At 46.3% G+C, this 26,552-nt stretch overlaps 1 protein-coding gene across 8 annotated transcripts in view; it reads right to left on the bottom strand.

Annotated features, from left to right (window-relative positions):
- DAB2IP (DAB2 interacting protein) overlaps positions 1-26,552 on the bottom strand; it is a 164,031-nt gene that overhangs the window by 71,597 nt on the left and 65,882 nt on the right. The gene's annotated exons all lie outside the window — the stretch shown is intronic.

Below are 26,552 nucleotides of genomic sequence, written 5' to 3' on the forward strand. Positions count from 1 at the left end.
TGCTGCTCCTCAGGACACATTTTTATTGACAGAAGCAAGTGGAAGGGTGGAATTCCAAAGGCGTTCTGTTCTCTCCTGCGTCTCTGCTCAGGGCCTAACCTTATGCCAACAGCTCACCAGAGACTTGTGAATAATCCCAATAATGTACTTCACTATCGCCCCAAAGCGAACACCATCCCGCTAATCTCCCCGGGGCCTTTGCTCAGCTGGCTCGCGGGACACGCGGGCATGCACTGCCTTCGCTCGGAACCACTTTGTACCTGAACTCAGGTGTTCTCACACCGGAAACCCTGCTGCATCCATGCCTGAGAGGCAAGAACAGAACAGGTTTGCAATCCCTGTGATGAAATGTGTTTGGTGTCTGCAGGCCAGATGCCAACCTAAGTCCAGTGGTGGTGTTCCCTCTGACTTAGCAGGAGCAGGATCTGACCCCAAAGCAGCTGTGATGGGATAACTGCAAGCCTCCCATTTCCTGGGATCGCTTCCTTGCTCACACCAAGGGTGGATTGGCTCTACTGTCAGCCTGGCACTCAGGGCTCACCTTAACTCTCGGCCTTAGGGCGCCACTGGTAGGTAAATACTAAATGGCACAATAAAAACATGGACAGTGTAAGGTAAGACTGGTAAAAGAGTTCAGCTAAACAAACAAACAAAAAAAGCCCAAATATGTGTTTGTATTGTTCTAAGACACAAGGAGCTTGTTTTTCTTCTAATTATACTGGTTCAAAGTAATTATTCTCATTTATCCTCCATGTACATGAGCACATCAAAATAGGAATTGACCCAGCATCAAATATTCCCTGTTTTAGGAATTATTCCAGCTGCTCATAACACGGAAGGTCCACAAGAGCCTGGGAGAATGTATCCACATGCAGGCTTATCTCTTCATTTCAGACCATTCATCATTCCTTGCCTGGAAGCAACAGTTAATTTACAATAACTCAATGTCAAGATGGCAGTTTAAATCCTCTTGAGGATTGCCTCAGGAGAAGATTTTGTCCCAGTTCTTCTGCAGCTACTGTAGAGTCAGCCTCTTTTGAAGTCACTCAGCTTTAGAACGTGATAGAAATAAAGAGTGAAGATCTGTTGGTGCCCATCCCAACCCAAGGAAGGATCAGCTCTCCAGAGCCTTCTCTTGGGATTTCAATAGGGACAGAAATTAAGAGTCAGAACGTTTTGGATTGGAAGGGACCTTAAAGATCATCCATCTCCATCTCCCCTGCCATGGGCAGGGACACCTCCCACTAGACAGAAAGGAAGAATATGGCCAGCCAGAAAACCCTGGATGGCATGGAGATGATTTCCTAGGGTGTCTCATTTTCTCTGGACATACATTTAAACAACTCTTGTACAAAGTAGGAGATACTTCCAACTTAGAGTGGAGGACAAGGACCAGAGCCAACACCAACAGACTGGACCTTTCTGAAAAGGCCACATCACAACCAGATCTGTTCCCCAAACCTCCCAAACAGCAATCCCAACAAAATCCCTGGGAAGAACCCTCAGAGCAGAGCAGAGTTTCCACACCCCCTTCTCCCCTTTTCTGTCTCTTACATTTACTTGGATTCAGCTTTATCTCTTCATTTTAAGGACTCTCTCACCACATTTTACTGGCGTTGATGGCCCTTTTACCAAGGACAATCTGCATCGAACATTTTGGAAAGCAATGATTTAAGAAGCTGCAGGTAGCATGGCAGAGTGGCTGACGAGCCATCTCTGGAAATCAGAAGGTGTTTAAAGAGGGTGTTTACAAGCAGAACGCTGCTAAAAGTCTGCCTTGGTTGCAGATAACAAGGCTGAGACAATGACAGATTTCCTTCCCCTGGCAGCCAAGAGCAGCTCCCCGTGATTGCCTTGCCGTGTTTATCCAGGATGCTGGGAGAGAGCAGGCACCAAATATGCAATTAATTGGCAGTTTGCAAGAGCATATTGCCTAAAGATAAACAGAGTGGGTGATCGTGTCGTATGGAAAACGGCTGAGTGCTGCAGATGTAGCATTGACCCAGTTTAAAAAAAAAGAAGTTTTTTTTGTTCTCTTGGAAAATAAATGTATTGAAATGAATACGTTTTTCTTTTTCATGGTCCCTCTGGCCGTTGAATATTTTGTGTACGTAAGCCATTCTAGATTCTTTCTTAATCTGGAAGTACATAGTAAATTATGAATTAGCTGAGAAGTTTTCCTGCTGACATCAGAGGAGCAGGGGGCACATTGTGACACGGTGTTAATGGCCTTTACTCTTCACCGAGGGTGTTTTGCAAGCAGGAGAAGGCACAACTGCTGGATTTAACTGGGAATCAGGTGATGTGGAAAGGAACAAAACTACTCAGGACGGGGGATGTGGAGATCAGGTCTAGAAGGAGGAATGGTTTTTCACAGAATCACGGAATCACAGAATGATTTGGGGTGGAAGGGACACCTTCCACTATTCCAGGTTGCTCCGAGCCCTGTCCAACCTGGCCTTGAACACTTCCAAGGATGGGGCAGCCACAGCTTCAGGGAGGAACTGGACCAGGATCAGGGGCTTGGCAAATGGAGAGTGCTGTGAGTGGGAGGAACATGCTCCAGTTGCCAAATACAGATATTGTCAGACAAAAAGGCACAAAGATGACATGAAACCCAAAGTGAGGGAAGGAAAAGAATGATACAGGAGAGGACTGAATGCTACTGAGGAGCTCAGGATAGGATATACACTGTGGAAAATACGCTGAGGCTGGAAAGGGAAAAGCAACCTGAATGTGATGCTGGTTAAGCTGGGAAGCTGGAGAGACATAAGAAGGGATATCTGTGACATGATCAGGGCAGCAGCACAAACCTGTGGATCAAGTGCGAGGCACAAATGCTAAAGAGACGAGCTCTCACTTTCAGGAGACAGAATTCATTAGTAGGAAAGTCCTCGATGTAGAATTTCAGACTTAATGTTCTGCAGCTCCCGTGCACAGCAATAGCAGGCAACGAAAATCAGCGCCCTCACAGGACAAAAGGACACTCTCCCCTCTCATTTTTTATATTCAGTGCTATAAAACTCAAGCCCAAAGCATGTGACAGAACTCTCACTTCATTTTACTGCTACCACACTGACCTTTCCAGCACTGATCAGATCCAACAGGAAAACAAGTCACAACCTGGCAACTTCTTTGCAGGGACAATGCACCGAGATCGTATCTGGCCTGACCAACGTGACACACCAAAAATGCCTTTACAGGAATTCCTGATCCCATGGAGAGATTGTTACAGCAGGCTTTGACTTGTTGTTTTGCTGGATCCTCTCCCTGTGCCCTCGGCCCAGGCTGTGAATGGAGTGGACAGGGTACACTGCACACTCCACAGGTGAAGATGTTCCTTCTTCTACACCGAGGTGATTCCAGGTGAATTCTTCATGCAGGACTCAGTCCAGATTTCCTTTGAGTTCCCCCAAAGGCCAGGCCTCAAGGAGGAATTGGAACACCAACACAGCAGCTTGGTGTTTCAGAAGCATAGCAAAAATTCAGCAGCTTTTTAAAAAATCTTTTTCTTTTAGATCAAAGTTTCTGTATTTGGGTACCTAAAATTAGCTAGCAAAATAAGTGACATTTTATTCAGAGATGCAAAATTTCCATTGATTTTAATGGATTCAGCATCCCAGAAAACTAGGCCACTTATTTATGTACCTACATAAGCATTTGAATCCCTAACTTGAAGGAGCCAAGTTTGTAAATGATGACCTTATGTTTTAAAAATCATGAGACAACTCTGCATGCATCAGTCTGTTATTCCCTTTATTTCTGTCAGCAAGGCTCATTCAGAGGTAGATTTAAGCTGTAAAATGTGCCTTTAAAGTTTCCTGCAATAAGGTCTCTTCTATTTAGCAAAACACTTAGGCACAGCTTAATGTCTTCCCGAAGAGAAGCACATGAGGGAATCGAGGCTAACAGCTTCCTCACCACCCTCCTTGAGATGAGGAATGAATCTCTGTCTCCCCACAGAAAATTGCTGATCCTGATGGGAATGGCTCAGCAGCCTTGAAGACTCTTTCTGCCTCATCACTTTACCCTAGGAACAGACTAACATTGCACAGTACTTGGGTCTGCAACACACAGCAAGGTAACAACACTGAAAAAACACTCCACAGGTGTTCCAGGCCAGGCTGGACGGGGCCTGGAGCAGCCTGGGACAGTGGAAGGTGTCCCTGCCCATGGCAGGGGGTGGCACTGGATGGGCTTTAAGGTTCCTTCCAACCCAAAGCATTCTGTGATTCCAGGATTCTGCAGGGACGTGTGTTTCGTGCAGGGCCAGGGTGGAGGGAGGGAAAGGGGCAGCAAGAAGCAGCAAGACCCCAAGCAAGAGGTGTTCCTGGGGAGAGCAGGTGTAAAGCAGTGAGGCACCAACCCTTTGCTGATGCAAACCCTCAACCCCTTCCTTATCTTGTAACTTATCTCTTTTAATCCTGTGCCACTGAATGCCCCTCAGTAAACTGCCATGTGGCTGCTTAAGGAAAGAGCTGTATAATTTACCTCCGATTGTTTCAAACACTTGGCAGGAAACAATAGATAAAAACTGACAGGACTTTCACAGTTAACAATTCAACCTAATGAAGTGAAATACTGCTCAGAGAAATATTGTGACAGGTATCCATGGATTCAAATAAAGGAAAAGACGTGGTCGGGTAGATTGGGCTCTGCAGTCCCTCAGCCCTGACTGTGAAGTCACCAGATCTTCCTTCCCTCTGTCTGCTCTTGTGTCGGGCTGGTTTGGTTACACAGCACTGAATGCAAGTTTGTCAAAGCAGGGAAGTTAAAAAATTTCCCAGAGAGGAGCTAAAATGAGTTGAGCTCCATTCTGCCACATTTCCACATTCCTGCAGCTGTTTCCTGCAGGAGTTCACCACTGGAATGCCACGGACCATGGGAGGGAAGCAACGGGGGAAAGCCCTGGACTTGGACAGACACAGAAGCAGGACTGAGGTGCCAACAGGAGCGTTTGTGTGCTGGTGATCACAGGGACAGCACCACAGGAGCTGGGCTCGGGGGCTCCTGCCCGGCTCACTCCTGAAGGCACTGGCAGGATATCGAACCTCGGGAGGAAGAGTTACTGCCACTGCAGACAGCCACAGGCACTTTCTATTTGCCTTTATCTTACAAATTGCAGCTCAGAGCCTGAATTATTCAGAGCAGACTCCACTGACAGCTCCTTGGAGCAGGGGGGACACAGACACACAGATGGCGGCTGCAGTTTTCCCCTGCGCAGGCGTATCCCGGTTCCCAGGGGCTTTGGCTGGACAATTAGCGCAATTTGTTAAGCAGGCAGGAAGCAGCGAGGTGGAGCACACCGTGCTGGGCAGGCAGACAGGAGGGAACCAGGCCCTCTCCTCGTGGTGCCCTCAGAACACAGGATGCTGAGATGAGCTGCAGCCAACCTGCCCTGGCCCGGGACAGACGCCAGGATGTATGGGGCTGGTTACCTGCGGTGTCACGCACCGGCCTGGCTAAAATGGCATTCGAGACCCCAAGGAAACTAATGATCAAAAGCACTGTCAGGGAGCTTTTCCCTGTTGTGATCTTCCTGTGGGCAAGGTAAGATTGTCTTGGTGTGCTGTGAGGAGCTTCTGTGCACAGAGCAGGATCAATAACCCGATGATAAATCTATCTGTATCTATATATACACACTGCTGACTGTGCCACAGCCCCGGGTCACCCCTCACAGCAGTGTTTCTGGCTGCTTGGTCACCCTCCATGCTGCCAGCCTCCCTCTGCCTTGGCCACAATGGAGAGAGACATAAGGCTGTAGCTTTCCCAAAAAATCACAGGCAAACAGAGCATCTGGACTTGGAGGCAAGTTAAACACTAGGAACTAATTTGGTTTCCATGGTGAAGGACTGCAAAGTTTCACTTACGCTAGGAAGAATGGGGGGTTTCCATTTTCTGGCCTCAGGTAAAAGTGTAAAGAAAATTACATCTGGATGGGAGTGGAGACAACTGACTGGGAGAAAACTACAAAAGAAAATGAAGGGGGGAAGTGGTGCAGCTCCAGCAGCACTGCCTGAGTACCACCAGTGTGATGCACCCTGGCCAAATTTTTGTTATTACCTGTCCAACTCTTTTACACAACTCAATAAAGAACACCCTGACCTACGGTGGGAATATGCTCCAGCAGCTCTGAGGAAACAAGCAGGCGAATCCCTGGAAAGGCAGGAGAATGGGAATTATGGGGTGTGGAGCCAGCACAAGCCCCAGGCAGGGCTCAGAGCCCACTCTGCCCCCTCTGTCCCAGCCCCTCAGCCCAATGGGCAGATTCTCTGCATCTGTGGCCACACTCTGCCCTCTGCACAGAGGGAGTTTATCTGCTCTGGACAAACCTAGAGAGGGAACATTTTAAAAAGCATCTGGTCTGCTCCCAGCAGTCCCCTCCAGCACCAGGATGCAGCATTCCTCAATACTTTTAAGCTAAAACTGTTCAAGGGAATGTGAGACGTGCCAGACTCCGTATTTCTAACAGGAGCTGACACTGCCAGCACTGGAAATCAGACGGGAAGAAGTCCTCAGACAAGGAGACTGATTAAAAAACATAACTGACACTGGCAAATAGCTTAAAGGATTTAAACCCCACCAAATTAAATCCATCCTCAACCCAAAAATAAAACATACAGAAAATCTTTACTTTTATACAAGTCAAAGTTAATTTAAAGGCAAGGAAATACTCTAAAGGCCACATGGATTTTTCATGTATCCATGCACCTGATAGTCAAGGCCCTGCTTTCAAACTGCACTTGAAATTAATTTACAATGTACTGATGTTTCTGAACTCACTAAACTAGAACTTCACAGGAGAAGGCAAATGGGGGCAACTGGATCAGATCAAATACCATTTTCTGGGTGGCAAGAGGGAAGAATCCTCCTGCCTGGAGCACTGAAAAGATACCAGGAACTCTTTGGAGCAGCTGCCCCTCTGCCCTGCCCCGAGTCCTGGCACCCCAGGCACCAAAGGCTCTGGAGATGTGTCTCCACTGCCACAGGAGCGCTGTCCCACAGGCAGGTGAGGCTTGGGACTGGCACAGCCCAGCCCCATGGGACACCCCCACTGCCCCACAATTCCCTGCATGGCACAAACATTCCCACCGGGAATGGCACCGGTTTTGTCTTTCAGCCTACTGTTCTCTCTGGGTTAACCAGAACTTATGTTCCATTCACAGAAGAAAATCATTCTCTGTGTGAGAAAACACATAGCAGGCTTGAGTGTAACACTGCTGTTACCACACCCCAGCAAAGATGAAAGAAACAATGATAATAGTAACCAAAAGTTTAAAAAATCTCTATGCATATTTCACTATGACAGAGATTTGCATGTTCATCTCCAAAACTGGGTGAAAAGTCTTAAAATACTGGTTTTGCTATTTTAACTGTAAACACAGGAAGCTTTTTCTGTCTCTACCTACTCAATGACACCATTTCAAGACTTTTTCTACAGTTTCATTACACAAAAAGGGGAAAAACAGAAGGAAGGAAAGAAATAAAGTCCTGTCTTTTAACTAGTGAAAACACAGTCAAAGTTACATAATAATTCTATGAAAGTGGGGGATGTTATTAGCATAGGGTGAATCAGAGGAGGTTCTGGAAGAGCTGCACAGGGCAAGTGACCCTGTGCTGTGTCTGGAGCCAAGAACAGTATTCCAGGAGGGAATCTCTCTGAACCAATGTGTTTGAAGGCTGCAAACAACCTGGATGTTCAGTTTGGTGAGTCACAGCTTGTGGCAGCCCATAAAGACTTTTGTGTCTGCTGTGACTATGATTAATCTCTCAGATACAGCCCCAAAATCAAAGTTTCAAAGGCCCTTGGCTGCAGCTGAGCCATGACAGCACTGCTTGGGTCCCTGGGGAATTAATGCTTCAAACCTGCCCCTCCTGCAGCTGTGCCAAAGCTGCCACTGGCTCCGAGGGACAGGAATGGGCTGCAGAGGGCACGGACAGAGCTGGACTGTGCCAGCAGCTGCCTTGTGTCATCCAGGGGGACTGTCCCTCACTGGGAATACCAGGGGCTGCTCCCTGGGAAGAGCTCCCAGCTGCGAGGGATCAGGGGCACTGGAGTTCCCGCACTGATTCCCTCTCCAGTACCTCAGCCCAAGCCCAGAGTTTTGCTGCAGCCACCACAACACAACCCACCACTGCCGTGTCCTCTGGGTGTCATTAATAAATAATAAATGAAAAAAAAAAAAAAAAGAGGGAGAAAAAACCTATCTCCAATGTTTTGGAGCACACTGAGAGGCCAACAGCAGTGGCAGGCACGAAAGGAAAAGTCTAAGGGGCTGGGCTCTGGGGAACAGCAGCTTTGCAGTGTCACAGAGACAGGTTTGCCTGGCACTCGCTCCTGCTTCGCTAATGGGCCTGGTCTCATTGGGACTGAGGGTGGAAGAAATCTGCTTCCCATCAGTTTTCCTGCGCTTGGGCTGTGGGAAGTATTATTTCTTGGAGGATGAGGCAGTTTATTGGCTAGGGACATTTCTAGTGCATTTATTTTGTTGTTGTTGTGAATTTGGATTAGAGGCATCTCCTTCCTCCTGACAGTTGCTGGCAGCATGCTGTAAAAATATGATTAATTAAAGTGTGACTATGAATCCACTCAGAGGCTTAGAGTTTTACTCCTCTTAAGACTAAATAGAGAAAGGGCCACTTAACCAAGTTCAGACCTTGAAGCAGATTTCAAAGTTCACTCAGTTTAGCTCAGCACAATGAGGAGGTTCAACCTTCAATATTTAAAAGCTACGAGCCCTTGGAGAGAAGAGACTTCTGCTTCTGGTCCAATCCCAAACACAGAAAAAAATAAATAAGAGATAATTAACCAAGCCATGCTCAGAAAGGACTCCAGCAGCACGGCAGAAATACACTGCTCACCTGGGGGATCCTCCTTAGCCTATGTGACATTTTTACCTTTGTAGACAGCTCAGCCATGGAACACACGCAGCCCTGAGGTTTTAGATTAAAACAACACACTCTGGCTCTTGCTCTGCAAGAAGCCACTGGAAATCCTGGAAGACCTTCAAAACTGAGCAGCATAGTACTTGAAAAAGAGACACAGCTTGACTAAATTGAAAAATCCGAATTTCCTAACATGGACTTAAAAGGTGCCACTGAATCATTAATGACTGCAAGATAGAGCTGGCTCAATCTGAGCAGGGCTCAAGGTCTTCTTTTGAAGAAGTCAAACTTTAAAAAAAATAAAGTAAGAAAAATGTCTGCTACATTCCAAGGTCACAGAGGGTTCCATGAAACTCTGTATCTCTCCCAACTCCGACTTCCTAAATGACAGTCACTTTTGAATCCGGAGCACCCACTTCAACCGAGCATAATTAGCTGGGGAAGGAAAACATATCAGCCTAAAAGAGTCTTTCTCTAACAAGAGGTTGTGAGGGGCAATGCGCTGCAGATACAGATGGAAAATGGGGCTATTTATTTATTTCAAGAGCACAGAATAGCTATTCATTAAATGTTACTTTTAAGCTGTTTGGTATTCAGACTTTTCTGACTGACAGACAGCCTGGAGGGCCGGACTGAGAATGGGAAGCATGGTTTTGTTGCTTACAGGTATCCTTGGGGTCATTCCCAGCCCACTTTTCCAAGCTCTCACGCTAATTTCCCACCACCAGTACTATCTTCAACCCCCACAGTCAGTTCCTCGGCATCACTAATTCTGTTTTAGACAAGAACCCAGGCTACAGTAAAGCCCCTAAACAGATGAGCTGTTAGGCAAAGAGGTCAATTTAGATGGTCTAAGACCGAAAATGTAAATTTGAAATGAAACATTTAAAGTTTGGGTGAGGGCAAAAAAATATATAAACTCTTTGAAAGACTAGCCATTATTAGAGATTATAAATCTGCATGCTAATTTATGGGATTGCTATTGATATTTTCTTTCTAGTTCAGTTTTTAGCCCTTTTCTTGCATGCAGATAAATTCTAGTTAAGAGCATTGTGATGTGCAGAAGGCTTAATGCAACAGAAACCCCCTAATATGCAATGAAAGGATCTCAGGTTCATTAATAGTCCTAGGAGCAGCTCGTTTAACAGTTTATTTCACAGGGCTGAGTCCATCTGAGACACTGGGTGCAGCAGAATCGCCTTCCCACAGACGCCCTTTGGAATGTCCGTGCCAGGCTCCTGTGGGGATGGAGCTCATTTCAAGGGCATTCTTCACCCTCAGTCCATTTACTGGACAGGTAGAAACTGCAGAATCCTGGAAAGGTCTGTTTCCCAGAGATCCCAGCATGATCTGTCCTCTCTGCAGGCATTTTAATAAGAAAATGAAATGAATACCCAAACACTCTGCCTCTCATCAACCATCAGATTCACCTACTGGCAGTTTCAGTAATAAATTAGATCAATGTAATTATTGTGTGTGCACACAGATGTCAAATCACAATCACTATGATCAGATCAGCTGGGTGTTTCCTAGAAAAACAGTATTTATCCATATTTGGTAGAGGAGAGAATGTGCATCTGCCCACCCAAACTCAAAAGAGACAAGTTTCCCAATGAGGTTTTGACACTGTTTCATGGACTAAACCCTGAAAATAACAGATTTTACTCTGGGAAATGAACACATTATTTTTCTAGTTCTGTGCTCTACCCAACCACTTCCTCTTCAATAGATCCAACTATGGGAAAGGCCAAAAATTCCCCAAACTTTGTAGCTTTCAACGCACTGGAACAAGTCAATATTTTGTGGGTACAACGCCCACCTCTGGTAGTGAAAGGCAGCAGCTGAGCTGACAGAGAGACCCCAGAGGAAAGCACCAAGATCCCCAGAGAACAAACCCCGTCCCCAGGACATCCCCACAAGAGGCACCCAGACATCCTTCCCCTCCTCCCCCAGCCCTCCCACTCCCTCATAAACCTCCCGGCTCTCAGACCCAGATGGGATCCTCTGGTGCCACTGGGAAGCAGAAGAGACCTGTTGGGTGCTTGACTCCTCCAGCACATCCTCTGGGCAGGCTCAGGGATGGGGAGCTCTCCCTGCTTCTCCAGGCAGCCTGTTCCGACTGACACATGGGTGCAGGCAGGTGAATTCCCGACACCTGGATGCCTGCATCTTCCCACCTTTTCTCGTGTTTACCTGTCAATTATCCACCCTAAATTCTTTCACCTCCCCCTGTTGACACCTCTGAAATGCATGGTTATGAAATTCATCCTCTGTTATCTGTCAGCGACCCAGATAACAGCACTGCCTGTGCTGCACGCTCCCTTCAGCATCTCGAGAACTTATCCTTATCCAGCCAGAGCCGTTTCCCAAGCTCCGAATCCGATGCTATCGGGGCTATGTTTAGATCACACATCAGGGCCTCGTCAGACGCCGTCCCAAGGAGCATCCACCAGGGCCCAAGCCTACTTTGCTGCCTCCAATTTAGCTTGTTAACCATTCCCAAAAATGAGTATATTTTAATTACTGTTTTCTGAGAATTGGGATTATTTTCCTTCTAAATATATTCGTCTGATTATCTCCAGGATGAAATTCATTTGGTTAATTACCATCTTTTTAATTTGTTTAAGACTGCGTTTCTGTTTCCTGTGCTGTAACACCTCCCTGCCAACTCTGCCTGCATTTATTCAGTGTCTGACAGATTCCCATCTCAGGGAACAAACAGAAGGTTTCCATACAAAACATGCAGCGCCCCGAGCCTTGCAGGCAGCCTGTGATCCCACCTGAAACCCAGGGGAAGGGAGAAGCAGCACTCAAATGTGAGCCCCTCTCAGCCTCTAATTCCACTTCCAATCTATGTACTCAATCCAAGCCCTCCTGGCAGACACCCCTTTATGTAACATCTCATTCATCCCCCAAACCCCAGCAGTTTTGTACCTGGATTATTCTATTGTCATCTTATTACTACCCCAAAACAGCAACAGACAAATTCCAATTTCATTACCAAGATCTCGATTCCAGTCACTGACGTATTTACTGGAAGAACCCAAACGTAATTTTATTTCCAGTTTTTTAGACTGTCCCAGTAATAAAAAATAAAATCTTCCGTGGGTAATGCAGATGAGACCAGTGGAGACATTAGGAGAAATTTCAGATATTCTTAAGCCAATAGAAACACCTCCCAAAGGGAAAGGTCACGGCACCTAATTAAATTATGTACATGGACTTGGAGTGCAGAACACCAGGAGAGCATCCAAAAGCTTGGGAAAAGATGTTTACATGGAGAACACTGACTGTCCCAGCTGGGTGGACATGGAGCTTCCTCTCCCCATGACCTCAGCCAGGCTGATCCCCTTCTCAGTTTGCAGGGATTTTGCACAGCAGGTCGGGAGGCTCTCCCAGGGCTGCCTCGAGACCATGGCTGTGCCCCAGCACAGCCCCTGGGCCACCCCAGCCTCAGCTGCACCCACGTTTCTTTTCCATGCCAACATATTTCCATCTTATTCAGAAAGCTGTTTGTCCCTTAACAGGGCACATTTTCCAACCAGCTTTGTTGTTCTGCAAATTATGGGCTATAAAGAATTAATGGTGGAATATAAATCAATTTAGTTCACTGAGAGAGTGTGTGTTTTATGTGGTAGAGGTTTTCAAAGAAAAGTAATTAGTTGATTTGGCATTTTAATCTTCAGAAAAATAAAGAAGCTATTTTTCTCCTAAGAGGATGTGTTTGAACACATAAACATATGCTGCTTTTTCTGAAACTATATTAAGAAGTATTATTTATTGGTTAGATGTGGCTGATAGCTATTTCTACTGTCTCAGGAAGATGCTCTGTGATAACGATTTCACTACAGGGACTTCACTTTCCAAAATACCTGACTAAAGGCTTTAAAAAAAAAGCCAGAGAGGTCCAGTTCCCTTCTCTCCCACGTCTGTCCCTTTCCCAGGGATGTCCCTTTCTTCCCCAGGTGGTCCCTTCTAACGACGGTTTCATGGAGATTCCACGACCACAGGGCTGACCTGTCCCAGCAGCTCATCCCTCCATGGCTGCACAGGGACTGTCCATCTGGCCACTTCCATAAGCAGCAAACAGGCACCAGGGAAGCTAAAATCCTTCTGTGGCGCCTGTGTGTGTGTGAGGAGCAGCCAATCCTGCTCTGCCCTGGAGAGCCCGAGGAGCTCAGGCAGAGCCCGGGATGACGGAGAGCAGCAGCCACCTCCCGGGGACTATTGCATAAGATGCCTCCGCTTTGCAATTCGTTCTCTCCCTGGCTGCAGCCCGAGTGTCTGAAGCCAAAGGGCTGTTTTGTGCTTTGTGAGAGAATAAGCCTGTCCCACTGGTGAGTCTCATTTGTCCTCTCCATGTCCGTGCCACACAAAAAAAGGATTCCACCTTCCTCCCTTTGCTGAATTTCCCACATTAACACCCCGGGTGTGTTCAGTAGAGCCAAAGCAAAACCAGCCAGCCAAGCATCTGAGTTTGCTTTCCCCCTGCTCCCCCATAACAACTCATTTAACAGCAGCACAGCAATTAGAAAATCGATATTCCATTCAGACATGACTGTTTCGGCTGCAGCATTGCTTAAGGAACATCTCTCGCAGCCCCATCTTTGCCTGGACAAAGGATAAGGCAGGAAGGACACCCCGGTGTTGGGAGACCTGATTGATTTAAGATGATTTCCCTTAAAGCCCACACGGTATTTGCAGACTGTTCCAGGTACAGGCAGTGTGGAGATGACATTCTCCTAATAAGCAGCTCTGTGCCAGGAGTGTGCATATAAATACAGCTGCAGAGAAATGCAAGCTTGCTTTCTTGTTTAGTATCACACCACCCACCTGAATAAAACAGAGCTTGACACATGTCATAAGGAATTACTGGAAGAATGCAAGGCCCTTAGGCACCAGAGTCCCATTTGTATTCCAGTCGTATTAACCAAAAATAAAATAAATAAGTAACAATCACAGCTTTGCCATGAAAGGATTTTCCAGCCATTCAAGCACTTACTACGATGCTGCTACACACTCCCGTGCTGGAAGTGCAAGGGCAGCAAAGGGGAGGGAAACAGAGACAAAGCAAAGAGCAGAAATCACAACAGAGAAATTAGTGAGATTTGCTGCTTTGGAGCTCATGCTGGAAGGACCAGCCTGGCCCAGCTCAGCCCAGCTCAGCCTGCCTGGCCCTGCCGTCTTCCCCGAATTCTATAATTAGTAACAGTGATTACTCCAGCAGGATTCAGAACTCTGCCCATCTGCAGAGTCCAGGGTGGGAGCAGCCTGCTTTGTTTTCATGTTATTTAAAATAAGAACCGTAATTGCCAATTGTTGTGGGGGAAAACCACTCCCTTATGGAGACAGGCACGATGGAAAGCACTATGTGGGCTCCGCCTTTCCGAGCCACTAGGGAGAACGGGAAAGCAAAAATTCCCCAAACTCTGAGCAAACCCACCCACCTTCCCCAGAAAAGTGAAAATCAGATATATGGTTACTAAATTAAGTAGCAGGAACTCCTTTTGCAGGGAACACGAGTGCTGAAAGCCGTCCAACACAGGCTTCCCGAGTCCATCCCACATAGCAATCCCTGGTTTGTTTGCCTGTGCGTGTGCTGTTGTGTAAGCCATAATTATGCAATCTCACAGTTTAGCACTGAGGACATTCCCAGCTTGTTCCAGCTCAGCAGCAGCTCATGGCCATAACAGAAAAAGCGAGACTTTTTCTACAAATTTATTGACATGGAATAATGTGACCTCTTGTAGCACGGAAAAGGGCAGTGCAAAGATGAGCTCAGGGAAAACAGGCCACTGCTGGCCAAAATTACCAGCAGTGGACTTCTAGTTAATGCAAAATGAAGCCAACCATGGCAGGGACATGTGGAACCTTTAAACTGGTCCATGACGAGGTTTCTATAAATTGGATGCCCTGACACAGCAAAGTGGGAGCTCTGTGACCTCAGGAGCAGCACGACAAACAGCTGCACAGAGAGGCTGCACAGAGAGGCTGCACAGAGAGGCTGCACTGAGAGAAAACATTTCCCAGTGCACTTTTTGATGGAAATGGTAGATAAAGTCCCTGGACAAAACAGCCCATCCCCAGTCATCATCACAAACTGCTGCATCTGATGACTTTTTTTCAATTGGGTCATTAGTCACCCAAATAATTTTTCAACAACAACAAAAAAGAAAAAAAAAAAAAAAAAAAGAAAAAAAAGAGAAGATTTCTCAGTAGACTGTTCAGGTGAGACAGAATGAGTCTAATTTTGAAGATTCACAAATAGTTGTAAATAATGGTCAGATACCAGGAATAGCTGTAACCAGTGTTTCAAACTATTTAATCTCCAGAGGTATCCAATGGGTTTTGAAGATCTCTTCATGTTAATTCATTTTTGGAGCTGAACACAGCTGGGAGGAGTCACTTTCTCCAATGTATTGTACTGACACCCAAGTGTTGTTCTGTATGTACCAAACACCAGGAGCACAAATCAAATTTAATCCTGTGCTCTTTATGCACTGACATTTATAGAAATAAAAACGTGTCAGAGGAAGAAAAGTGTCCACAAAACTACTCAGGGCTGAGTGATGCTTTCTCAGCTTATCAGTGACAGGGGCTGTGGTTTCAGCACATCACACGGCAGGAAATCAAAGTGCCAAGATGCAGGCGATACAGCACAGCCTGTTCTGGGAGCACTGACACTGCTCCAGCCTGGCACTTACTGCAGGACCGAGAATGCCATGGGCTGATTTGGAACAAAGTAGGATAATGGGCTGGGAGAAATGAGGGACTGTGAATTATCACAGAATCCCAGACTGGTTTGGGTTGGGAGGGACCTTAAAGCCCATCCAGTTCCACCCCTGCCATGGGCAGGGACACCTTCCACTATCCCAGGGTGCTCCAAGCCCCGTCCAACCTGGCCTGGGACACTGCCAGGGATCCAGGGACAACCTGTGCCAGGGCCTCCTGACCCTCACAGGGAAGGATTCCCTCCCAATATCCCATCTAACCCTGTGGTCTGTCAGTTTGAAGCCATTTCCCCTTGTTCTATCACTACACACTCTTGTAAAAATCCCTCTCTTAAATGTTTAAGGGAACTTGATACTTCCAAAACCTTCAGACTTACAATTGGACTGGTGGAATTATTTAGGTCAAGTCATGCTTTGCATGTTAATTTGAAAAAATAATCAAATCTAACGTGTGTTTCAGAATGCCAATGCCAGGACAGCCAGCCCAGGAAATTATTGATGAGCTTTCAGACAGGACTGAAGCAATTAAGAGTCACTTTTGGTTGTCTGAAAGAAGCTTGGTGACCTGAGTCCAGCTCTGAGGCAGAGAGAGGAGATCCCTGAGCTGTCCTTCAGGGCCACATTCATGCACAGGATGTTTTTTTCCCATTTCTTAAAGTTGTTATTGGAAAATGTCACTATTCATTGCCGAGGTTCCCAGGATGCAGCAACTCTCATTACACCTAAACCTCCCCAGCACAAAGCAGCCACTGATAACCTGGATGTATTTGCTGCAGCTGCTGTTCCAGAGGCTGCACTCCCGTTCCGTGGGGGGATTCCCATCATTATTGGCTCTGTTATTTTGTATCTCGTTCCTCTGCGTAATGCTGACTCCAGATCCCTTCATTTTAACAAAAGGATGTGTTCCTCTGACACGAGCAGGGATGAGGAGTCTCAGGGATAGAAAGGGATGCTGGAGGAACGGCAGCAGGTCATGGTTTTCTCTAGGCTGAGGACACGGGAGCCCTGCAGCCTCTGTCCCTGCTGCTCCCAGATGCCCAGAACAGACTTGCCAGCGCTTCCAAGGCAAACAGGTGGAGAAAAGATGTTTCTTCCAACAACATAATACTGTACATGAGCAAACACACTGAGTAGGGAATGCCTCAAAGTGATAAAACCCATGGAAAACAATTCAAGAGGAGTGTCTTTAGCTGGAAACGACAAGGAGACTTGACAGGACAAATTATCAGCAAATAATGCATGGTAAAATCAGGAATGAATTGCCTGTTTCTATTTACTGTCTTTTCTAAAATGGCCAACGAATAGATAATAAAGATGAAAGATAATGGAGTTTAATAGATGAAAAACTGTCAGTGCTATAAATTATGTATCAGACAGTGTCTGTCTGAGGAACTCGTTGATACAAGATGTAATTGAGACCAAAAACTTCACACCAGTCAAACAGGATTATTGTTATTTCTTAAGACAATGAAACTTTTTCTACCGTTCAGAAGAGAGAACAAAGCTCTCAAGTCAGGGAATAACAGAGAGCTGGCCCTGGCTCCTTGGCCACCCCTTGGACGTGCTGGAGTCCCTCTGCTCCTCCCTCCCTGCTATCGCAGTGTGTAACGGAGGGTGCGTGGAGGCTCTGCTGTTGTGTGAGAGGTTGGGACTGAGATTAATGAAGTGAGGGAGAGCCTCACCTTCAACATGGGTGACTTTATCTAATGAGAGTGAGACACCCTGTCTGGGCTGGTACAGAGAGAGAGCTTCAGATATAAAGGCATCAAGGCAAACTTCTCTCAAGTGTGTGTCAGAGCAGGTACAAGAGGGCCGCGGTAATGAAAAAAAAGACAAATAATTCTTTGCCCTTTTCTTGCAGGCTTCACTCAAGGACTGGAATTGCTCTATGAATACATATCACAGAGCTGCCAACAGACTCAGGAGGCAGCAGTGTTATACAAAGATCGTAAGCCATGCTTAAGAGACGAGAGTTAAAAAAGACTCCAGTGCTGCAGTCAGCTGATGAATTTTCCTATCTTATATCTTCTGTTAGAACATGTTTAAACAGAATCAAAATTATTGCCTGCTCTGTAGGGCTCAAATGCCCGTGTAAGTGAAGCTGGGAGTAACTAGTCAGAGGAAGAAGGACTGAGGCGATTAATGTGAGCTACACTCACTTCCCTAGATGGCTCAGAGAGCTTATAACAGAATTGGGATGCTGGAAAGCAATTAAAAGAACTAACTTAAATAAATCTCCAGTGCTGAAGGTTTGCCAGCATATACCTCTAAATTCTCCTCTGATGCAACCAGGCCCCTTCCTCCAGGGATGTTCTAACAAGCTCTCAGACATCAGGATAATTATTGCAAAGTGTGACCCAGACTGTGGTTACTGGTATAATCAAAAAACCCCTCGAGGTTTCAAAATTAGACACAGTCTCACCGGTGGAGCAGAGTTTCCAACTCTTGGTAACAGTGTTGTAATGACTGAACTCCCAATTACACTGTCTGAGAGGGGAACAGCCCCGGTGGCTGGGGTGATGTTGGGGCTGTGGGGCTGCCCACCCAGATGGGTTTTCCTTCTCCCAGAGAGGATTCCTGGCAAGGAGCACACTCCAGGAGTAGCAAGGGGAGACGAGAGGTGAGAGCTCACAGAATCACAGAATATCCTGAGCTGGAAGGGACCCACAAGGATCATCCAGTCCAGCTCCTGGCCCTGCACGGACACCCCAACAATCCCATCCTGTCCCTGAGAGTGCTGTCCAAACGCTCCTGGAGCTCTGGCAGCCTTGGGGCCGTGACCATTCCTGGGGGAGCCTGGTCAGTGCCCCACCACCCTCTGGGAGAAGAACCTTTTCCTGAAATCCAGCCTAAATCTTGCCTGGCAGAGCTTCATGCCATTCCCTCAGGATGGAGAGAGACAACATCTAAATGCTATTCTTGTGAGAGTACGATTTGACTGGTGAAGTCCCTTCTCCAGCAGACCAAGCACTGCTGTTCCCTCACACCATTTTCTAAGCAGAACATGTTCCTCTGATATTTCAACTTCTCAAACTGAGTGTTTGATCCCTTTGGGAAGCTTAAGGCCTGTAGTGGATTTGCTGGTTTCTGGTGCACAGGGAACTTCCACTTCCACTGCTGGGATGTAAAGCCTTGCTTGGTTCTAACACGCAATCTCCAATTTAAGCAAACAGGGAGCAAGGGAAGAAATGAAATACTAATTGCAATCCAAATTGCTCCATCTTCCATCCACCCCCTGCCAACCCTGCTCCCTGCTCCCTAATCCATAAGGTCTGAGTGATGATCAGTGAATAATTAATTCGGGGGAGCTGGAGAGGGTTCCTGCAGAGAGCCTCTGCGGATGCAATATCCCGTTCAGGAAAGGCACCAGGAGCATCCGGCGGGGCCTGGCGGAGCCTTGGGGTGCCCAGCACCCTCCAAGGTACCCCCTGCACGTGGCCCTGTGTCACTCACTAATTACACCTTGTTGTAGAAGCGCTGTGCTCACCCACACGGACCTGCACAAACAACACGCACTGCCACCTTCCCTGGGAGCACTGGGGAAGGTGAGGAGGTGCCACGATCCAGGGAAATCACGGACACTGCCATGCCATGATTAAAACTCTTCACATCCTGATGGCACTTGGCCTTGCCTGGTGCCCGGGAGGATTACGGCCAGGCAGAGGATAAACATCAGACTCCAAGATGAGCAACAGCAGCCCTGAGCCTTTCATTGCAATCCTCAGAAGGCAGGCATTGGTAAAAACTCTGCTCTCACCAAAAGAATTTAACATATAAATCCTTCTCTCTCTCTCTCTCTCTCCGTGTATTCCCATCATCTAAAGTGCTACTATATAGCAACAAACACATCCCTAATGGAACAAATCTCCCCACACAGCCAGGACAGCAAAATATTAATAATTCAAGGTACATAGAGCCGAGTTATGTAAATCACTTGGGACCTGCCGCAGGCCCGCTCTGCACAGGGATTCCGCCGGAGAGGCGGCACTGGGGGCTGGGATGGGGTTGTGGGTAATCCCCCCTGGAGTGGGGGAGGCAGGGTACAGGGCCAGCTTAATCCCAGAGACATCTGTAAACGTGAGCAAAGGGCACAGCCTGACAGAACAGCTCTGGCTTTCTAATTCCTACTACATTTCCATCATTTGGAACGAGGGTATGCCACCCTCCTGCACATTATCAATCACAAGGCATGCCACAGCGCTTTCTCATATAATTACTTACGTAACACACGTGGATTAAAGCTAAATTCATATTTCTGGCTTTAATTCAAATCAGTTCAGTATTTTTAAACAAATTACATTTTCATTCCAGCTAAAATGCATTGGTTTAATTCAATTAAAATCAGTTCTTGCTTTTTTTCATCACACCTGGCCTGAATTGTGCGGAACAGAACCTAAGTGAGACATTCTGTAGCTGTACTGAAAATTTGAATTGTAAGCACTGCCAACCAGATAAGCACAGTGATAATATCACTATCATAAGATATCCATAGGTGAACAAACTACTTGAATTCTCGCTAATAACCATTTCAGAGGCTCTATATCCTAAGGTTTTATTAAAGAATATGGCAAAGAGGAAGCATATTTTTTTCCCCAGTCTGGTTTTTCCTTCCCTCCCAGCTGATGGATGAACTTGACAGAGTTATTTGGAATTCACAAGTCCTGAACATCATTACAGCCAGTGCTCTGTACAAGTCAGAGCCAGCAGTGAGCTCCAGCTGCTGCCTCCAGCTACAATCAGTGGATTTCAGTACCCGAGCACTGCAATGACAACTGGGATAACAAGGAACACACGCCAAACATCAGCATGTCCCAGCTCTGAACAAAGGCTTGGAACCCTTCCCCACCTCACTTCCATGTTCACTTGCAACTCTTTGTCCCTCACACAGATTTTCCAATCGAGATTTTGCAAGGTTTCAATAAAGAACAGAGTGGAAGTTGGTTTGAGAAGTTTTTAAAAAACATTCCTTCCTTCTTTCCTTCCTTCCTTCCAAGAGAGAAAACCATTTATTGCTAAAACTGATTGCCACTAGAAACGAGAGGAGGACAGCAAAGTGTGAACCAACATGCAATGGATCTCTCCTAGGAGATGGCAAATTCCATGTAAGAGGGAAATTGGAGGCAGGTGCCAACTGGACATCCTTCCCCCAGGCCCACATAGCACGAGGGACAGGAATGGAGAGTACAGTTATACCCCATTAAATGCAGCTGCCTGTGCCAGAAACAGGGAAAGTCCCTGCTCTGCCATCTCCCTGCTTCTCTGCAGCTACTGGAGTTGGTTCGGTGCCCCAACCAAACAGAAAATCACCCCTTAAATAATCATTTCCCATTGAATCCACTTGCTGACCTTCCCAAGATCGTGTGAGGGGAAGTGGAACACGTGGGCAGGAGGCAATGGGCTGGGTAAAGCAGGACTGTTCCTCTCAATGTACACTCGATGGTTTCATAAGGAGCAGTTTTCCCCGTGAGCCAGAATCACAGAATCCCAGACTGGTTTGGGTTGGAAGTGACCTTAAAGCTCATCTCATTCCACCCCCCTTCCACAGAACAGGCTGCTCAGGGCTGGGGGAGGTGTCCCTGCCCACCGCAGGGGGGTGTTTAAGCCTGGGATAGAAGTATCTCAGTATCTATTGTAAAGAGACGATATTTAAAAAGAGAAGAGTCTAGAAGGAGCAGAAAGCATCCTCTGGTAGAAAAGCTGCAGCGATGGCATTTTCTTTCTCTTTTTTTCCTTTGAGGTTATTGACATGAAGAGTAATGCTAATGTAATTGCACTGAAATTCATGCACATGAAAACCTCACCAGGGCCAAGTCAGAATAAATGGTCTGTTTGGAAACAAAACGTTGATGCAAGGAGTAGCAGTTTCTGTCTTCGACCTGAAGAGTATCAATACACCACGGGCCACAACGCAGTGGAACTGTCACCCTGGCTCAGTCTGTGCTCGAGGGACACGAGTGGAGCTCTCTGCTTGCTGCCCTGAGGTGTGCACTGCTGCACCACCACATCCCAGCTGCCAGGCAATGGCCACACAAGTCAATAATGTGTATTCAGACTGGGAGAGCAGCAAAATGAAAGCAAGCATCCTTGTATCCATTAATCAACCTGATCCTTGGCCATGGAGACAATGCCTCGCGATTGTCGGCATTTCCCAAACATCCCTCACACGCTAACCATCTGCAGCTGGAATACAATGCTTTGATTACAAACGTCAAAAAGATGGAGCAGAAAATTAACTTCTCCTTATTTAGTAGGTTTGGAGAAATGTGCCTTCACGCTACACTAATTCAGTGCCCTCAGTATGAAAACTCCCCATTACGATGTCTCGTCAAATTAGAGCCGACGATCCAGCGATGTCATCTCTCTCCTCACACAACGCTCTATTTTGTAATTAAGCAGGACAGGAAAACAATGGCCTTGCGTATAGAGAAAAGGTCAGGGATGCAAAACATATTTTTGCAAGCTAATTGTAAGATGCATGAAGCCAATTATCCCAGCAGAGCCGCATATGCCGAAGCAGGAAGGATTTTCTAATTTTGCTCCGTGACTCCGAGTTGAGTCAATGTACCGGCTGCACCCCGTGGGGCACAGGGCTGTCAGGAACCAGTGAGTGCAGAACTGGGAAAAAGGCTGGGAAAATTCTGCCATGATTCTATGATTCTATGAAAATCACTCCAGCCTCTTAGCCCTTCCCTTGGCATTTATTACGACTTGAAGAATTACCAGGAGTTCATTTAGTCAGTAGTGACAGGTATTAGGCATGACCCCCCGTTCAATTAGGAAGTTGGTTTGAATGTGTAGGATAAAGGGAAGTGTCTCTGTATTCCTTTCAGAACGGGGAACACATTTACCTCAGGCCTCTGATACAAGTTCACAGGTATCTGCAAAAGCCAAATTAACAAGAGGAACAGTTGAGACCTTGCTGCTGCCTTGGGAGAAGCTGAAAGGCCCCACGTTGCTTTCAATCCATCTCTGTCCCTCTTGGAGTTATTAAATTATGATTTTTGTTTCTTTCAATGCCTCCCAAAGAAACCCTTTCAAAATGCCCTCTATCCATTAACAACATTCTCCTTTTTAAAATGTCTAAACTTCCTAATACCACAAGAAGGAGATGAGGAACATCACAGTTGATGGAAAGAAATGATAATTTCTTCCTGCATCTCTCCTTCAAAGCAGCTCTCGCTGATTTTACTCCAGCCTCTTAACACAGCCATTAATTAGAGATCAGTAATTAACTTTCTGGTTCAAGAAATATTTTGCAAAGGAACCCCATTAAAAGGCTGATTTGCATATTCCAGGACAAAGCAGCCTTGGTATAAATGCAGGTACTACACAAGGCCAGTCTCAATTCTGAGACTGTCCTTGAATCTTGGTTTTCTGCTGAAATCTGTTCTCTGATGTGAGGACAGTGGGGACAGGCATCACCCCTGGCACAAGTGACATGGGTCCTGCTGGATGCTCCTGGCTGTGCAAGATGCTTTATTCTGCATTTCAGTCACTGCTGATGGGGCTGGATGGTTCCCTGCACAAACTGCACGGTGTTTCCTCACAGTATCTTCCTTAGAGCCCGGCTGTCCGTAGTGTGGTGTCAGGGCTGCCCTTCAGGGGATCCCCACTGGTGTAGGTTTTCCTACTCAGACAGCTTCCCTGGATAATGCCATTTAAGCAGGAGCCAGAAGAGGAAGCAGCTCTCCAGCACTCGTTCACACAGATCTGAAAGCCCTCCATGCATTCTGGGGTCTGCCAGTGTCCTACTTCTGCAGGATGAGTCATTCCTCTTTCCAATTCCAGAGGAAATAGAGCAACTTCTTCATCCTTCGCCATGCAGCACTCACCAGATTCTCATAAAACTTAACCAATTTCATCATGCCTAAAAATATTTGGCATATCAGGTTTGTTGGGAATAAACAAATGGTAATTAGATCCCCAAGAACTCCCAAACTGAGTTTGCTGCAGGAGCACAGACGTTCATCAGTTCCTGATGCACCAAAGTAAGTTTTGTGCATGTGGAAAGCCCCTCTACAACAGACAGCATGGACACCACAGTAGGAATTAAATGTGTTGCAGTACATGACTTGTACAATTCCTCTTCCCTCTGGGGGTTAGAAGCAAAAATTTTGGATGGGCTAAAAACAAAAAGGAGTTTAAAGAGGAAGTCTCAGTAGTGCAAGTTACTGCTGTTATTAATGCAGGGCTGTACCCCTTCCAAGGCTGAGGCTCATTTAACAATCACCCATATGCTCAGGCTTTTGTAGTGCCAATAAAAGCTTAAATGGAACGTTATCTCCTGGAATTATAAAAAAACCCAAAAAAACAACCTTGCAAAATAATCACAAATGTTGGTAATCCAGAGTCCCTTAGCATTAAATGGATTCTAGGTGCACTGAGGAAAAGCATCCCCAGCAATGATCAGTTCAGGGATTACATGACCATTTCCCACCAAATCATGACAATCTGAAGGCATTTGTCCCACACAGTGATACTGTGGCCCTGCCCTCTCAGTGCTGGTATAAAATCACCTTTGCCACCACAAGAAAACAATCAGCAATGCATCCCCACCAATAATTAACAACTGCAGCAGAACAACCTTCTCTCCCTTCTCTGGCTCTGCTCCCTGTGCTCCATGTCCAACCCAGAAATTTTCTCCATCACAAATTTTGTAAGAGAAATGTGGGTCCAATTAAGAAAAATCCATCTGCCAAATGCTTGATTTGTGGCTGATTCCAGAGGCCACTACAAAGCCAAGCATTCAGCGCTCCACGATAAAAACTTAGTGAGCTGCTGTAATAAATCAGGAGGCAGGAGACATTGTTAGCAAAAAGCCACTTTTTGGAACCCTTTTTAGCTCTAACAAGCAATATGACCAGCCAGCAAATTGAAAGAAACACTCATTCCACAATCCTCCTTTAGATCTCATATTTACATACTCTGACTGTACCAGACTAATGCACCTCTCATACACAACGTGAGTTACACTTGCTCTGATTTTGCTTCTTTTACTCACTAGCAATAACTGTATTACTGTTTCTGTAACAGGAAAAAAAACCAGTATGCACAAGACTGGCAAAATTTGGCCAATTCTATCCGTGTGAACCCCGCGGTAATTTAGTGAAATGTATTTGTTTATATTCTCTGCCCCACACACAAGGCACATCCATGTCATTATCTGTCTGAACATGCATGTGCACAGTTCATGTACTTCATATATTCATCTGAAGGATAAACAGGACATGCAAGGAAAGGAAAAATAAAGGAAATAAGAGGCAGGAACAGTCCCAATTTAGATACAAAGAAGCCAAGTAACAGAAGCATTTACGATCTACTGTAGCTCAGTATTTCAGCCTGGAGTGTTTTGACTGCATTTACTGCACTATTCATTTCTGCTGTGGCATTCCCGCAGAAATTGGCCCACGCTCCAGAACAGAACACTGCTGTAACGGTGATTTCCACGAGCAGAGGAGTGGTTCCTGAACAATCAGCTTCAATACAAGATGGAGTCAAGAATCAAATATTTAAGAGGCGTATATTCCAATACCAAATGCTTCTGTGAAACAGTTCTTGGATTACAAGCACGACAAGCACAGCAGAAAATGCACGAGAATGATCTGAAAGACCGGAGCTCTTTCATATACATTGTGCACATACAATGGGATGGGAATGTTCAGGAAGATAAAATTATCTTCTGTAACCAAAGCCTCGCTGCATGACTGAGAGGCCCAGCTGCTGCTTTTCTTTCACCTCTCTGAGAGCAACAGTCCCTAAGGCCAAGCTCTCCTGCAGAGGACTCCTGCTCACCTGACAGATCTGACACTGCCATGGCAGCGAGGGACTAAGAGCCTGCTGTCAAAAGCCACTGAGTCTCAGTGTCCTGCAGCTCAGGGATGTCTGTGTATCACAGAGGAAGTGCATTTTTGAGTGATGCCTGCCTAACAGAAGGTCTAATCTCAGGTATCATTAAGGTATCATTCATTTTCAGTTTCTCATACTCATATAAGCAAATCTTTGGTTATTTGAGGCTGCCAAGTGCCACCTCTCCTCTAAGCCACCCTTTCAGCTCTACACTGCAAACACATTGCAGCATTCCCTGAGTCTCTTTAAGGAGAAGTTGCAGTACATCTGGCTCTCTGGAAGCCCAGCCAGCTCCGGGGCTCTTGTGCTGGGAGGGCAGGGAAATTACAAGGCTTAATTTGGGAAAATGACTCTGCCTGCAGGGCTGGCCAGAACAGTTAATTCCCATATCCTATCCTGCCAAGTCACAGAACAAAACAAAACTCATCCAGGTAGAAAGGAAACATTGCCTAATCTGCCTGTTCTCCCAGCAGAGCAGCAGCACCCCGTAGGCACATTCCTGGCCACCCGGCTCCGCTCGCTTCCCTCTGGAACACAGTGCCCTACTTCGAGCGTTTGGGAAAACTGCAGCACAGGAATCAAATCAACTCTGTCTGCCCAGATAGTAATCCCTGAAATCTTACTCGGCACTAACCACCACAATCACTTCACTTGCAGAATCCAGAAGGAAAAAGCCTAGGAGGCTGCAATAGGTCAGGTAAGGCAAAATCCAGATTGACAATTGTTATTTGTGGGCTTCAAAAGCTCACGGCCCCTCCAATGAGTAAGTACAGCTAAGACAAAGTAAGTTGTCATTCCTTTTCAAAGTGAAGCATTCACTCAATGGGTTCTCAAGTACCTGGGGTATTAAACTGCCTCTGCTCTGAACTGGTTACATCAGGGTATGTCCAGCCTGGTGGAATTTTCAGATGCAGACTTTTCCTGGCACTTCAATATTTCTGTCACCCCCCAAAATGATTTGTGTAAGGTTGAAAGATCTTCCTTTTGGAAGCAAACCACTGGTCTGTTTCTGTGCTTGGTAAAGGAATCTGTCTTCCCCAACCATGACCTTGATCTGCATGTGAATTTCCACATGAATTTACCTCGAAC

This window comes from Corvus moneduloides, chromosome 21 (assembly GCF_009650955.1).
Source record: "Corvus moneduloides isolate bCorMon1 chromosome 21, bCorMon1.pri, whole genome shotgun sequence".
NCBI lineage: Eukaryota > Metazoa > Chordata > Aves > Passeriformes > Corvidae > Corvus > Corvus moneduloides.